Genomic DNA, 16,548 nt, shown 5'->3' with positions numbered 1-16,548 from the left:
GCTGCCTCAAATGCTCTACGAGTAAGTCTGTCAGGAGGTAGCTCTCTCATCCTCTGGATGAAGCAGACTGTCTGGAATAATGCCTGTACAACCATAGGTGGTGTGGCGAGCTCGGCTCTAATAATGTCATGTGGCACTGTCTTCTTGCTGCGGAGCAAGCGTGAGATCATACATACCTGTGGCCTCTCAAGCTGTGTCCACTGGTCAGCTGTCAATCCTGGTGCCCATACTGCCGCCGAGTACATGAGGGCCGGGGTGACTAGGGTGTCGAAAAGCCACCCCTTCGTGCGGGGCTCCTGAAAGTGTGCCTGGTGGCATCTCCGCTCTAGCATGGTCAGAGGTGCATATCCTCAGGTGAGCCTGTCAGCAGCAGCCTGCCTCATAGTGAAGGGTCCTGGTAGGCTGGTGAATGTGATGCCAAGGTAGACATAGGAGGTGACTACATCAACCTGTCCTCCTGCTGCTGTGAAGGTGGCAGCGCTCCTCACTGCACTGGATGTGTGAAAGATCATGACCTTGGTTTTGCCAAGGTTCACAGTCAACCCCTTGTGTGTGCTGAATTCGTCCAAGGCCTCAAGATGGCGTTGCAAGCCCTCGGGTGACTCTGAAATCAACACAATATCATCAGCATATAACATGATGTGGACCAGAGTACCTGCCAAGTCGCTCCCCTCTCCCCTTGCTCGTAGTATGTAGTCGGAGATCTCGTCGATGTAGAGCCCAAAGAGTGTCGGGGAGAGTGGGCATCCTTGCTTAACACCAATGGTGCTAGCAATGGTCTCTAAAAGCCGCCTGGGCAACGAACTCGACCCGTCACCCTCTCGTAGAGGGTATATGTGGCCCAAATCATCTCTGTCGGTACCCCAATGCTGTGAAGGCGCTGGAAGAGTCTCTCGTGTGGGACTGTGTCAAAGGCCTTGCGGAAATCCACAAAGCAGCATTAAAGCCTCTTCTTCCGCGCCTTTGCCCCATCAATGAGGCAGCGCAGAACGAAGATGTGGTCAGTGGTGGAGAAAGCTCGTCTGAAACATGCCTGGCCTGGAGCTCGTAAACCCTCGGTCTCTGCGTAGCAGCTGAGCTGTGCCTCAAGTACTGCTCCATATAGCTTGGCCAGCGTGTGGCCAATCATGATAGTCCTGTAGTTCCCTGGGTCCAGGGTGTCGCCAGATTTGTGGATAGGCACTATGGTGTGCTGTGTCCACTCCTCTGGGAAGCCCTCCCCTATAGCCCGGTTGAAGACATGTGCAATCAACGGGGCTATAGTGGAGGCCGCATAAATGATGTGCTCACTCTGTAATCCAGTGTGGTCAGCTGATCGTCTGTGCTGCATGCGGCGTATGGCCCTCTCTACCATCTCTGCTGTAAAGGAGGAGGAGCACGTGGGGCGTGGCTCATGTGGCTGTGGGATAGGAGGCTGCCCTGGCACCTCATAGAGGCGCTCTGCATAATCATGCCATATCTGTGGATCCTCAATAGCTGTGGTCGGACGTGGCTCGCGCAGGGTGCGCCATGCCGTCGCGCTATCCATGCTCATGAATAGGCGGTATAGCTCAAGCTCCTGTGCCTCTTCGAATGCTCGCCGCTTTTGGCGTGTCAGCGTCTTCATATCTCGTCTTGCCTCTCTCTCTGTGATCTCTCCTAAGGCTCGCCGTGCACGGAGGCGTCGGTATAACTCTCTGCACTCATCATCATACCAGCGGTTCTGAGGCATAGTCCCGGGGGGGGGAGTGCGTCCTGTTTGAGTGGTGTGTGGAAAAGAGCTAATAGCTGAAGTGTGGAGAACGGAAGAGATATGTGATGTGAGAACTGAGAGTGGTGTGGATGGGTGGAGGAGGCATAGGCCATGCTCGACCTCGGCTGAGTAAAGAGAGGCTAGCTCATGTGTGAAATGGATGGTGGTGTGTGGAGTGTGTGCTGTGGAGCTGTGTGGGATGGTATCTCCGGTGATGGAGAAAGAGAGGTATGTGTGGTCGGCTCCGATGGGTATGGGTGGAATGGTGAAGGATGTGATAAGGTGTGTAGCCTCCCTGGGTCCCAGAATATAGTCGACTGTACTCCCCCCTCCCTCTGTAACTCCATGTGGCATACAAGTCAGGCCCCTTGGGGTGGGCCACTGGGCCATCCCGTTATAAATAACGAGACGGTGCTGGGAGCCAAGTCGAAGTAGGTGTCGTCCGTAGGCTGTGACTGGAGCTCTGTCTGCTGTATCTCTCATAGTAGCCTCCTCATCTAGAGTGTGTAGTGCCTCTGGGTCCTCGTGGTCATATGCCTCACACTGCTCACTGCGCGTGTGAGCATTGAAGTCTCCCATAAGGAAGACTTCACCCAGTGTGGAGTACTCCATAATCTCCTCCGTGAGGCATGCGTACGGTGACTCCTGCTCAATAGGGGCGAATCTGGAGCCTGTGGGAGCAAAGTAGCAAAGGGCAATGTAGACGATCCTGTCTCGTGAGAGCTCGAGGCGAATCCACATGTATCGGGCCTATGGGTCCCGGGCAACAATCTGTAGTCTGCTGTGAAGCCCTTGTCTAAAGAGTATGGCCACTCCTCCTGAACCGCGAGTGGTGTGCTGGCGCATACATCCCCGATGTAGAGACTCCCATTGGAAACCGTGTATCCGTGGTAACCCTCTCTCTGGGCTCTCGTGTGTCTCTGTAAGTAGAATGATGTCTCGACCTCTCATCACCTCCTCAAGTCTCTCTGGGTGTGTCCATAGGTCTCCATTGCAATTCCAAACCGTGACATGAATCTCCTCGTGTGTCCCACAGGCCGCGAGTCCCTATGCGATGGTCTTGCCATCAATGATAACCCTACCATCTCGATATACTGCCTTCTTCCCTTCTTTGCGGGCTTGGTGGACTCTAGGCATGCACGTGCGGCGGTGATCTTGTTGCATCTTTGTGAGGTCATCATCAAGATAAATCGGGGGGCCTTCTAGCCCTCTCAAGATGACCCTCTTTCGGAGGAAAGAAGTTCGAGACTCCTCGGAGGCGAATTGGAGGATGAGAGCTCTCTTCTTTGGATCTTTGCCGGCTCTCCAAACTTTGGAGAAAGGGATCTCTTCTTCCTTGTATCCCACTTTCTTGCATAAGGCTTTCCCATCGCTCTCGGGTGTGGACCCTTCTTCTTCTTTGATGCCGGTCACTCGCACATTGAGACGGCGAGCTTGTCGCATTTTCTCCTCCTCGATGGTTGTGTGTACGATGAGTACCTCATCTTTTTGGGCTTCCTCTCTTGCTACCTTCTTGATATTCTTTTTGACCACTTCGACCCATCCTTCTTTGGTGGCTTCTAATTTGTCCTCAATGCTTGCTGTGAGGGCTTTGGTGATCTCCTCCTTGAGGGCTTCCTTAGCCTCCTCTTTAATCTCTCCTTCCTCGGGGGTGAGGGATGTGATGGAAGCATGAAGGAGGTCGATTTGTGCCTTCATCTCTTCTTGCTCTTTCCTCCATCTCTCCCTCTCCTTCTCGTTCTCCCGTGCCCTTCTCTCCTTCTCCTCTTTGAGGTTTTGGATTTCCGCTTTCATGTCCTCTTTTTCTTCGTTCCATAGCTTGATGAAGGTGGCTTTCTCCTCCCTCCATATCTCTCTCTCCATCCACCATTCTTTCATGTCCTTCTCCAATTGTGCAAGCCTCTTGTTCGTGAGCATGAAGGTTGTCTTCATTGTTGATTTCGGCGTCTTGATGATGGGGGAAGACATAGTTGTATTCGGAGCTACCCTCTCTTCATATTGTGAAGAAGAGGGGAGAAGGGGAGTACGTGTGTGTATGCGTGTATGTGTGAGAGAGAGAGAGAGAGAGAGAGAGAGAGAGAGAGAGAGAGAGAGAGAGAGAGAGAGAGAGAGAGAGAGAGAGAGAGAGAGAGAGAGAGAGAGAGAGAGATGGCTGCGTGATGGGAGCGAGTAGGGGCTGCGTGAGGGGGAAGCTGGAGGGGGGCTGCGCGAGGGGAAGAGAGGGAGTAAGTGTGCAGCAAGGCAGTTCAGCAGCAGCAGCAGGTATAACAGCGACAGCAACAGGCGGATACCGGGGGTGCTGTGCAGGTGGGGTGGGCGCGCTGAGCACTGGGGTGACACAGCAGCGCGCAGCACAGTAGTAATGTGCCTGGGGTAGCACAGCAGCAGGTCCGCGCGCTGGTGCAGCAGGAGGAGGGCGCTGGTGCAGCAGGTCCGCGCGCTGGTGCAGAGAGAGAGAGAGAGAGAGAGAGAGAGAGAGAGAGATGAAATAAAATGAAATGTTATATTAACGTCTTCAAAAGGCCAAAGTGACCTACGAGACCAGAAAGTTACAATGTGGTGGATCTGATACAAAGTCAGAGTCAGAGTAACAAGATGACAAAAATGAAATGACAAATGTCACAATAAAATACTATGGAATCCTAAACTACTAGGTGTGAACAGCAGCTAGCTGGGATAGCAAGATCACAAGAGATCCAGCATCGGTCGCTGGCAGATCTCATCAATCTCCTCCATGGTCAGTAGTCTGACCGGGCGTCGTGCATGTCGAGCCAAAGTGATCCGAATCCTCGGATGCAGCCTCTGCCGATGCTGTGTAGTCCTCCGCAGTCGTGGGCGTCTGGATCTTCCAAGCTCAGTCGCTCGGTCGATCAGTGTGCCTCTGGTGTGAGACGACGAGCTCTGCTGTGGTAGTAACTCCCCCGAGTGTCCAGTGGCAGCTCTAAAGAAATCTGTGATCTGTCTTTGGGACTGGCTAGCCTCTCCTCTCATCAGGCTCTCTCTGTGTCTACGTAGCTCGAGCAAAAACAAACCCAAGCATCTCTGATCCTCGTACTGCATGAATCTGGAGAATGGTCCAAAGCCCTCTCTGAACAAGCAATGGAAGCGGCCTCGTATCTCGTAGTAGACGGAGCAGTGGCATGTGTAGTGCAACTCTGTCTCAGGCTCGATGTCACACAGGGGGCATGTCCTGGCCTCTGCTGGTACTCCGCTGTATCTCCCAGTCTCGATCCGCAGCTGGTGTGGAGATGTACGTATCTGGCCGATAGCACATCGTATCCCATGAGACAAGTGGGTGTCCATGTATCTCGGCCTCGTCACAAAGCCATCAACCGTAAGCTGGAGGAGATGCTCTCTGTAGAAAGCCATCTTCGTGCCCAGCTCCTGTGCTAGCTGTATCCATGTCCTCCTGGTGTCTAGCTGAGTCAACTCCTGGCGGATGAGCCTTGTGATCTCGGACTGTGTAAGAGTCAGAGAGGGTGCATCTAGTGAGTACTGGAAGAGAGAGAGAGAGAGAGAGAGAGAGAGAGAGAGAGAGAGAGAGAGAGAGAGAGAGAGAGAGAGAGAGAGAGAGAGAGAAATGAAATGAAATGAAATGTTATATTAACGTCTTCAAAAGGCCATAATGACCTATGAGACCCGAAAGTCACAAAGTGGTGGATCTGATACAAAGTCAGAGTAACAAAATAACCTAACAACAGTACAAAACAAAGATATATACTACGGGGTCCTAAGTTGATCGATGTGAACCAAGCAAAAGACCAAGCAGAAAATAGGTGGCTTGTTGGGATAGTTGAATCACAAGAGATCTAGCATCGGTCGTTGGCGAATCTCATCAATTTCCTCCATGGTTAGTAGTCTGACCGGGCGTCGTGCATGTCTGGCCAGCGTGCTCCGAATTTTGTGTCGTAGCCTCCGTCGATGCTGTGTAGTTCTTCGCAGTCGTGGGCGCCTGGATTTCTCCAGTTCAATCGCTCGGTCAATCAGTGTGCCTCTGGTATGAGACGAGGGGGAGCTCTACTGTGGAAGTGGCTCCTGCGGCTGTCCCGTGTCTGCTCTGAAGAAGTCTGTGATCCGTCTTTGAGACTGGCTAGCCTCGCCATTCATCAGGCTATCTCTGTGTCTGCGCAGCTCGAGCAAGAACAAACCCAAACATCTCTGATCTTCGTATCCCATGACTCTTGAGAGTGGTCCAAAACCTTCTCTGAACAAGCAATGGAAGCGGCCTCGTATCTCGTAGTAGACGGGGCAGCGACATGTATAGTGTAGCTCTGTCTCAGGCTCCATGTTACAGAAGGGGCATGTCCTCTCCTCTGCTGGTACTCCGCTGTATCTCCCCGTCTCAATCCGCAACTGGTGAGAAGATGTGCGTAACTGGCCAATAGCACATCGTATCCCATGAGACAAGTGGGTATCCATGTATCTGGGTCTCGCCACAAAACCATCTTCCGTAAGCTGGAGAAGGTGGTCTTTGTAAAAACCATCTTCGTGCCCAATTCCTGTGGTGGTTGTATCCATGTCCTTCTGGTGTCTAGCTGGGTCAGGTCTTGGCGTATGAGCTTGGTGATCTCTGACTGTGTAAGGGTGAGAGATGGTGCATCCAATGAGTAATGGAATGGTGGCAGCTGGTCTATGTTGAACCCATGTGCCTGAAACCATGATGTCATCTCCCCATACCAGCATGTTGTATCTCCTTGTATGGCTAACTGTCGAGAGGCTTCAAGTGCTATGCGAGCATATCTGCCGCGAGGAAGTGCCCATGTGCGGTTTATGAAGGAGACTGATCTGGTGAGCGCCTCCACCACAAGTGGGGGGGCCGCTAGCTCTGCTCGGATAATGGCCCGTGGTACTGATGCCTTGGCTCTAATGAGCCGCCAGATCATAGAGACGAGAGGTTTCTCCATGTTCCCCCATTAGTCTGTCGACCCGGCCTCCCGTGATGATCCAATGAAGGTCCCCATATCTCAGCCCCATAGAGCAATGCTGAAGCCACCAAGGTGTCAAAGAGCCAGAGCTTCGTCCGGGGCTCCTGAAACTGACCTTGCGAACACATCCTCTCCAATCTACCCAATGCTGCGTGGGCTCTAGTAAGTCTGGTTTCTGCTGCTCTTCTGAGTGAGAATGTAGGTCCACTAAAAACCACTCCAAGGTAAGTGTAAGCGTCTGTGTACTCCACAGTCTCCTGGCCGTATGTGAGTGTGGGTGCTGACCTCCTGATCCACTGTGGGGTGGTATTAAACACCATAACTTTGGTTTTACCCAGGTTGACAGACAAACCACTTTCGTGGGAAAACGTATGCAGAGCATCCAATTGACGTTGCATTCCCTCCGGGGATTCGGAGATCAACACTATGTCATCAGCATATAACAAAAGTGGAATCCATGTCCCTGCCAACTGAGCACCTTTATCCCCATCGCTGTCAATGTAGTCAGAAATCTTATCCACATACATACCGAAAAGAGTGGCAGAGAGCGGGCAGCCCTGCTTCACCCCAATAGTGGAGTGAACCAGTGTAGAAAGTCCCTCCGGGGTGCGTACATGCCCTACTACTGATCTGTACAATGCCATGATCCCCCAAATGAGTTCTGTGGGTACTCCCATTTCCTGTAATCTGCGCATCAGTCTAGCTCTGGGTACTGTGTCGAAAGCTTTGCGGAAGTCCACAAAGCTACAATAGATCCGTCTCCCATGAGATCTGCCTTCCTCGATGATGGCCCTGAGTGTTAGGATACGGTCAAGAGTAGAGAAGCCTCTCCTGAATCTTGCCTGCCCAGTTGACGTATTCCTTCCCTCTCTGCCCATCTACTCAGCATTTGCTCAAGAATGGATGCACACAACCGTGCCAGTGTGTGCCCAATCATAATAGTGGGATAATTCCCAGGCTCCATGGGGTCTCCTGATTTGAAGATAGGTACGATTGTAGATAGGCTCCAAGTGTCCGGTAGGCCCTCACACATGGCACGGTTAAACATAACTGCTAGAAGCTCTGCTAGTAGGTCTTTGGCATGCATGAAATGGTCAGCTACTAGGCCCTCATGATCATATGCTCTCCCAGTCTTCATCCTGTCAATGGCTTTCTTCACCATCTCAGCAGTGAAAAAGACACATGTATGTGGGCATGGGTCGGGGGGGTTGGGGAGGGGCGGCTGTCCAGGTACTGTGTACAAAGATGATGCGTACTGACCCCAGGTCTCTGTGGAGGAAATAGCAGGGGGGGGGGGGGGGGGGGGGGGGGGGGGACTGCTCATGAAAGAGCCACCACGCCTCACGCGAGTCTTGACTCAAGAATAGCTGATATAGATCTTGCTCGAGTCTAGCCAAAAAAGCCCTCTTCTTCCGCCGCACCAGGCGTCGGAAGTCCATCTGTGACTGTCTGTGAGTGACATCCCCCAACAGCACCTCCCTCTGAAGTCTGGCTTTCAGTTGCTGCCTCATGTAATGTTTGTGTCAGTATAGTAGTTAGCTCCTCCAGAGGTCGCCCCGGGTCCTCAGTGCATAGGCGTCTGTAGATTCCGTCCATGTATACAGAGTCCGTCTCCCTTGTGAATGTGTAGCGAGTAGGGACCGCTACTCGTGGCCTGTGTGCTGCATTGAAATGGAAGGACATGGTCATTGACACCAGAGCATGATCCACCGCCACTCTGACCGGTCTGGGCCCAACTGTGAGATCCTCGATACTACAGATGAGATTCGGTTGTGCGATGACATAGTCCACCGTGTTGGCTTCATGTCTGTGTGGGAAGCATGTAAAGCCTCTCACAGGAGGAAATCTCTGTAGGCCGTTCAAGATGGCCAATCCATGTGCAGTGCCCATGTCTATCAGGTGTCGCCCATACTCAGTATATTCCATATCGTGTGATAGTCTGGAAAGGCCCGTCTCTGCCACATCTATCTCTCTTAGCATCTCCTATGAAGTATCATAAAACACTGCCTGGTGATGGGCAGTCCTAGCATTGAAGTCCCCGAGGATGATAATGTCACCGTCCCTAGAGAACTCCCATATGTCATCATCCAAAATAGAGAAAGGGGACTGTCCTTTGGGTGGTGCATACACTGATGTACTCGGGGGAAAGTAACAAATAGCTAGATAGAGGTATCTGCGTGTCTTTGCTTTCAGTCTCACCCACATGTACCTAGCCTGCTCGTCCCTACGGGCTATATGTATCAGTGGCTACAGATCCTCTCTAAATAACACTGCCACTCCTCCCGAGCCCCGCCCTCTGTGCTCTGAGTGTGTCTCCTGTCTGTAGGCTGTCTCCCACCTATATCCACTGATGTGAGGCATGGATTGCCCAGGGGCCTGGTGTGTCTCAGAGTAGAAGATTATGTCTCTTCCAGTAAAGCTATCGTCAAAAGCACCCACATCAAGACGCATAGATCCATTGCAGTTCCAGGCAGCTACTTTGAGTGTGGTGCCATAAGTCTCACATCGTCATGTGGAGCGTCGCTCAAGTATTACCACTTTTCCGTCTCCGTAAAAAGCGATCTTGCCTTTTCCCCTTGCCGCTCTAATCTCCGGCATTACTTCCTGCATATGAGCGATCTGCGAGAGGGTGAGATCGTCCGCAAGAAAGATGCCAGTCTCTTTAAGAGTTGGTCTTTTCTTCAAGAATGACTTCTTTGCTTCCATGGAGGGAAAACGGAGGATGAGTGCTCTTTTTTTTGAGGTTTCTCCACTGCCTCCACTTTTCTTTATGTTGCCCACTCTCCATGCCCTTGTGTGTGTCGGCTCATGAATCCCCATCAAGGCTGTGAGTTCTTTTACTTCTTCGTCCACATTGCCTTTGCCTGTAAGACCGCAAATTCTCACATGTAAAGCGCGCACCCTTCTCCTCTGCTCCTCCTCTAGTGTCTGGTTAATGATGTTGTTGGGTGTGGATGTGGGCGTTATCTCCTTGTCTTTTCCTTTCTTGGCCACCTTGATCCATTTCTCGGCTTCGTCTGCCTTCTGTTGGGTTTTGGTAAGAACATCCACCCAAGAAGTCATCATTTCTTTGTGCTGTTCTTCTCCCTCTTTGATGGGATCGTGTTGATTTCTTCAATTATTGAGGGTTGCACTTCGCCCTCTTTCAGTGTGTTTCTTGATCGGGCTTCGGCGAGTTCTTTCTTGAGTGATGTGATCTCTTCCTCTTGGGTCGTCACTTGGTCTTCTAGTGTGCTTATCTTGCTCTCTTGGATCAGCACACGTCCTTCGAGAATGTTTATTGTGCCCCAGAGATTACGGTTCATCTTGGTGATGGTCTCCGTCATTTCCTCTTTGCATTTTCGAATGGCATCCTCTAGGGGGTCGGCTTTTTCGTTCGTCTTCCTCATGTTTGATCGTTGTCGGCAAGGGGGTTAGATGCGCGTGTGCACCCACTCTAGCAACGGGCGCGGCACTGGATGTACGTGTGCACCCACACTGACGGCGATCGCGACGAGCGGCGGAGCGCGAGGCGGTGTGGCCCGGTGCCCTCAATATGTTCACACACAGAGAGAGAGAGAGAGAGAGAGAGAGAGAGAGAGAGAGAGAGAGAGAGAGAGAGAGAGAGAGAGAGAGAGAGAGAGAGAGAGAGAGAGAGAAAGAAAAGAAAGAAAGATTTTTAACGTCTATGTCAGGCCGAAATCGGCCTATGAGACAAATCAAATGTACATGGTGTGTATGTCATCCGTCTATCGGAAAGACAAATGAAACAAAACTGAATTGAATGTAGGTAATGGAGTATCTGAGGAGGGATGGAGCTCTATCTCTAGGGGTATATGCATGTCTATATGCTCAAGGTAGTACAATCATGAGAATGCATCAAGCTATCTAGCTCCATCCTGTACAAATGGGGGGATGTAAGATGTGGTACATGGGCGGGGCTGGTGCGAAGGCTACCCGGATGAAAGCTGTCGGGTCGGCCCTCATCTGAGCTACTCTCTCCTCAGTGGCACGGCGCTCCCGGGCTCGGATCTCCTCGATCTGTCGGTGGTGGGAGCTCGCTCCCCTGTAGCCTGTGACTCGTGGTCGTCGTCTAGCTCGGCTCACCTCCGCCTGTGGGAGTGTCACTCCTCTCTGAGTATCTGGTGAGGTAGGGGTGGCAATCCTCTGAAAGAAGTCTGTAAGCTGCGACTGTCTCCCCTCTGTCTGTGTAGCTGTGCGTGGCTGTAGTAGTGTGTCCCGATGGCTCTGTATCTCTAGTAAGAAACGTCCGAGCTGTCTCTGATCTCGAGAGTCCATGATCTCTCGGAGAGTGGGCTGTCCTCTGAATAAGGCCTCATACCTGCCTCTGATCTCAGTGTATGCTCTGCATCTACATACAAAGTGCTCCTCACTCTCCACCTCCTCTGTGCAGGCTCTGCAGACTCGCTCCTCCCTGGGAACACTAGTATGTCTCCCGATCTCAATCTCTAACCTGTGTGAAGCCACTCTCAGCTGACCAATCGCCACCCGTGAGCTATGTGGCATATATGTGTCCATATAGCGTGGTCTCTGTATGAACCCCCCAGACAATATGGTGAGAAACTGGTCCCTGTAATCTGACATCCTCGTCCCCAAGCCAGGTGACTCCCAGACTCTCCTAGTGTATAGCTGCCACAGATCTTGTCTCAGTACCAAGTTTCTCTCACTGCGAGAGAGGTGAACAGATGGTGAGTGGGGGTCGTACTGGAATGGTGGTAGGCTCTCCATGTCAAGACCGTGTCCCTCAAACCATGCTTTGACCTGTGAGTACCAAGCTCTCTCATGCCCACTCTCTGATAGCTGTATAGCTGCCTCAAATGCTCTACGAGTAAGTCTGTCAGGAGGTAGCTCTCTCATCCTCTGGATGAAGTAGACTGTCTGGAATAATGCCTGTACAACCATAGGTGGTGTGGCGAGCTCGGCTCTAATAATGTCATGTGGCACTGTCTTCTTGCTGCGGAGCAAGCGTGAGATCTTACATACCTGTGAGAGAGAGAGAGAGAGAGAGAGAGAGAGAGAGAGAGAGAGAGAAATGAAATGTTATATTAACGTCTTCAAAAGGCCATAGTGACGTATGAGACCAGAAAGTTACAATGTGGTGGATTTGATACAAAGTCAGAGTCAAAGTAACAAGATGACAACAATGACAAAAATGTGAGAGAGAGAGAGAGAGAGAGAGAGAGAGAGAGAGAGAGAGAGAGAGAGAGAGAGAGAGATGAAATGAAATGTTATATTAATGTCTTCAAAAGGCCAAAGTCACCTATGAGACCAGAAAGTTACAGTGTGGTGGATCTGATACAAAGTCAGAGTAACAAGATGACAAAATAAAATACTATGGAATCCTAGACTGTTGGGTTTGGACTAAGCAACTAAAACAGCTAGCTGGGATAGCTAGATCACAGGAGATCCAACATCGGTCGCTGGCGGATCTCATCAATCTCCTCCATGGTCAGTAGTCTGACCGGGCATCGTGCATGTCGAGCCAAAGTGACCCGGATCCTTTGATGCAGCCTTTGTCGATGTTGTGTAGTCCTCCGCAGTCGTGGGCGTTTGGATCTCCCCAGCTCAGTCGCTCGGTTGATTAGTATGCCTCTGGTGTAAAGCGACGAGCTCTGCTGTGGTAGGTAGTAACTCCTCCGGGTGTCCAGGGGCAGCTCTAAAGAAGTTTGTGATCCGTCTCTGAGACTGGCTAGTCTTTCCTCTCATCAAGATCTCTCTGTGTCTGCGCAGCTCGAGCAAAAATAAACCCAGGCATCTCTGATCCTCGTACCGCATGACACTAGATAATGGTCCAAAGCCCTCTCTGAACAAGCAATGGAAGCGGCCTCGTATCTCGTAGTAGACGGGGCAGTGGCATGTGTAGTGCAACTCTGTCTCAGGCTCGATGTCACACAGGGGGCATGTCCTGGCCTCTGCTGCTACTCTGTTGTATCTCCCAGTCTCGATCTGTAGCTGGTGTGAAGATGTGCGTATCTGGCCAATAGCACATCGTATCCCATGAGACAGGTGTGTGTCCATGTATCTGGGCCTCGTCACAAAACCATCCTCCGTAAGCTGGAGGAGATGCTCTGTGTAGAAAGCCATCTTCGTGCCTAGCTCTTGTACTGGTTGTATCCATGTCCTCTTGGTATCTAGCTGAGTCAAGTCTTGGCGAATGAGCCTGGTGATCTCGGACTATGTAAGAGTCAGAGAGGGCGCATCCAGTGAGAGAGAGGAATGAAACGTTATATTAAATGTCTTCAAAAGACCAAAAATGACCTATGAGACCAAACTGATACCATCTGGTTGGATCTAATCCAATGTCTGGGTACAAAAATAAAATAAAAATGAAGTAAAGTGAAAGACTAAAAGCCTAAAATCATTATCATTATCATCATCATCATCAATGCCCGACATCGGGCGTTTTCCGAGAAAGTATACTGAGTGATCGAGAAGCAGAACTGTAGAGATCCAGGAGGCCCAGGATGAGGAGACACTCCCATCGCCAAAGGAGGTTGCAACAAAGGATTAGATTTATATTGTCAAGACATGGCAGACCCCCTGTGCAGCCTCTCACCATGGAGGACATCAGCACGATCGTGCACCAACCGATGTGAACCACCCCTGATTTTGATGCACACATACCCACCATTTTTTATCCTTCTCTGAGATACATATCCACCTTTTTTATATTTATTATTTACCCCTCAGGCTCTTGATACCCACCTAGGAGTGTTTCTGTTTAGTTAGTTTCTTTCTTTTTATCCAGACCTTGTATGAGATTCACCATGATGTAACACTTGGGTCATTTTGGCCTTTAGCAGACGTTATTATAATGTTTCATCTCTCTCTCTCTCTCTCTCTCTCGCGGTAACCTTGCTCGAGGTCACTGAATCTCCAGTAGATAGAGTCCAAAACATCTCTGATCCTGGTATCTCATATCTCTAGATAGAGGCCCAAAACCCTCTCTAGAGAGGCCACGTATCTCATAGTATGCTTTACAATGGCATATATAGTGGAGCTTTGTCTCTGGCCTCAACTGAGATGCCTCAAAATCGGCTAGTCTCAATCTCCATTAGTGTGGTGATTCCCAAATCTGTCCAATAGCACATGGTATTCAATGGCCATTCATACTTACCCACTTAGGGATAGAAGCATGGTTCCGTAAACACAAGAACACATGTCCAGTTGTGCAATCTTTCAATTGGAAAGTCAACATATGTAATCTTTCATAAATTTCTTTAATTCATATACAAAAGCTATGACATACCTCCCCCTTAAATTTTAGTTGTCCTCATCTGAAAGGCTTCTAGATAGGGGTTTAGTGCTTCTAGATAATCTTTCAAATCATCTGTATCCATCCAGTAGGCATCAAGGGCTGAATAATTTTTAAACTTTAACAAGAATTTTGTGACGATCTTGCCTTTGGGTCCTTTCTTTTCTTTGTGAAAGACAATCTGTTCTAGTTCTTCATGGAAGGGCTTCAATAGACTCACATAAAAAGCTTGTGAATTTTCCAAGTAGGAGGCAAGTCAAGTTGAGTTTCTACATCATTGATCACTTGTTTAATCTTGAAGGGTCCATAATATCTGTTTGAGAGCTTGGTGAATTGGCTCTCTCTTCCCTTCTTCTCTAGGCGTTTCTTCTCAAATTTGAGAAGTATCCATTAATCTCCTTCCCGTCTTCGTTTGTCGGCAACTTTCTTTTGCTTAGCTTGAGACTTTGCTATGGCTTGATGCACTTGAGTGAGCATCTGATCCATATCTTGAACAAATCTATCTACTGCAAAGATTTGTTCTTTGGTTTGCATAATAGGCAATAGATGTGATCGTCCATAGATTATTTCAAAAGGTGCTTTTCTGGTAGAAGAATGTATAGTATGGTTGTATGCGAACTTGGAAAGAGGGGGTACTTTTCTCAAGTGGTCTTCTGCTCAGCACAAAAGCACTTCAACAAATCCAAGATTTGAAGATTGACATTTTCACTTTGTCTATCAGTTTGAGGATGATAATAAGAAGAGAAATTTAGCTTAGTGCCGACCTTTTCGTGGATATGCTGCTTTGGCCATGTTAGAGCGGAGATGTCATCAGTCAGGAGCCGCGCATGAAGGGGTAGCTATGTGATACATTAGTCACCCTAGCCCTAATGTATGCAGCAGCTGTGCGGGGGCACCTGGGTTGACAAATAGCCAATGGGCATAGATCGAGAGACCACATGTATATATGATCTCGCGCTTGTTTTGAGGCAAGCACACAATGCCACAGGACATCATCAGGGGAGAGCCACCCCCCCATGGTAGTGGAGGCACTCTTTGAGACGGTCTGCTTTATCCAGAGAGTGAGAGAGCTCTTGGTTAAGAGACTCACACTGCGAGCATTTGAGTAGGCCATACAGATAGCTCTGGATATGACAAATCTTGGTACACCTAGGTCAGAGCATGGTTTAGAGCACATGGCCTCGATCTTAAGAGCCTGCCACTGTTCTAGCATGACCCCGACTCACCCCAGGTTCATCTCTCACGTAGTATGAGAAACATACTGCTTTGAGAGGCTGTCTCGCAACTATATATCAGTCAGACTTGGATCATATCTCCCCTTGAGAGGAAGATGTCACACTACAAAGATCATTTCCTTACCATACTCGAGGACGGATCCATACAGCGACCACCCTATATGGACACCTACATGCCACACAGTTCACAGTTGGCGATTGGTCAGCTTAGAGTATCATCACATAGACTAGAGATAGAGGTGGGGTGAGCTCATGACATTCCCAGGGAGGAGAAAGTCTGTCGAGTATGCAGAGAGGAGGTGGAGAGTGAGGAGCATTTTGTATGCAGATGCAGAGCTTATGATGATATTAGAGGCAGATACGAGTTATTATTCAAAGGGCAGATTACCCTCTGTGAGATCATGCACTCTCGAAATTAGAGACACTTGGGGTGTTACCTGCTAGAGATAGAGAGGCATAGAAATATACTTCTGCAGCCACATATAGAGACAGGTGGGGGGGAGACAGTCACAGCTTATAGATTTTTTTCCATTTTTTTCCAAAGGATCACACCTCCTCCAGTCCAAAATCCACCAAGGGGAGTGACTCTCCAGCAGGCTGAGATGAGCCGGGCGAGATGACGTCCGCATGTTATTGGATGCCGGGCCCAAGAATCCACCACAGACTGATCAAGGAGATCTAGACACGAGAGCGTCGAGCTGCTGAGAAAAGACGAGCCCAGATGTTGGGTCACGCAATTGCGTTCATCCGAGCAACCCTTGCTCCCGATCCTCCCATGTACCACATTCTACACCTCTTATTAGCACAGGATAGAGTTAGGTTGTTTGATGCATGTGCATGGTTGAACCCCAATAGAACCCATCATACACCAAGGTTTTCTCTCTATTTTGTACTAATTTGGATTGTTTTGTCTTTTCCGATAGATGGAAGACATACACAAGTGTATACTTGATTTCGTCTCATAGGCCGACTTCGGCCTCACATATACATTAAAATAGCTTTCTCTCTTTCTTTCTTTCTTGCTGTGGTTTCTTTGCAGGTAGGAGAGCACATTGCCGGTTATACACAGCCTGTCTACCCTCTTTGATGAGGCACTCTACGGGCCTGTACAAGCAGCCCTAGGTGGAGATCTACAAGCACTGGAGACTGTCACTGTTCAAGGCAGATTTAAAGGGAGATATGGGACGTGTTGGTCACGTCTCTGTGGCTGTCGGCACTTGGAGAGAGTCATCTTCACTGTTTGCAGCCCTGTTCATCATCTGATTCACCTGTTCTGCTGCCTCTTTTTCACAATTTCTTCATTGTGGCATGGACTAAGGGTGCACCAGAAAAAATGGCTTTGGGTGTGACGACTCTACTTGGAAAAATGAAAGTACTTTGATCTGTCGTTTCTTTCAACAG

The 16,548-nt window shown here is 49.7% G+C and overlaps 1 protein-coding gene across 4 annotated transcripts in view; it reads left to right on the top strand.

Moving 5' to 3' along the window:
- The window catches only part of LOC147446658 (protein SABRE-like), a 268,711-nt gene that overhangs the window by 54,183 nt on the left and 197,980 nt on the right, over window positions 1-16,548 (top strand). The window lies entirely within an intron of this gene.

The sequence above is a fragment of the Adiantum capillus-veneris genome, chromosome 12, assembly GCF_014529385.1.
Source record: "Adiantum capillus-veneris isolate H3 chromosome 12, ASM1452938v2, whole genome shotgun sequence".
Lineage (NCBI taxonomy): Eukaryota > Viridiplantae > Streptophyta > Polypodiopsida > Polypodiales > Pteridaceae > Adiantum > Adiantum capillus-veneris.
The sequence above is the reverse complement of the archived record's forward strand: the minus strand, read 5'-3'. Positions and strand labels throughout refer to the sequence as shown.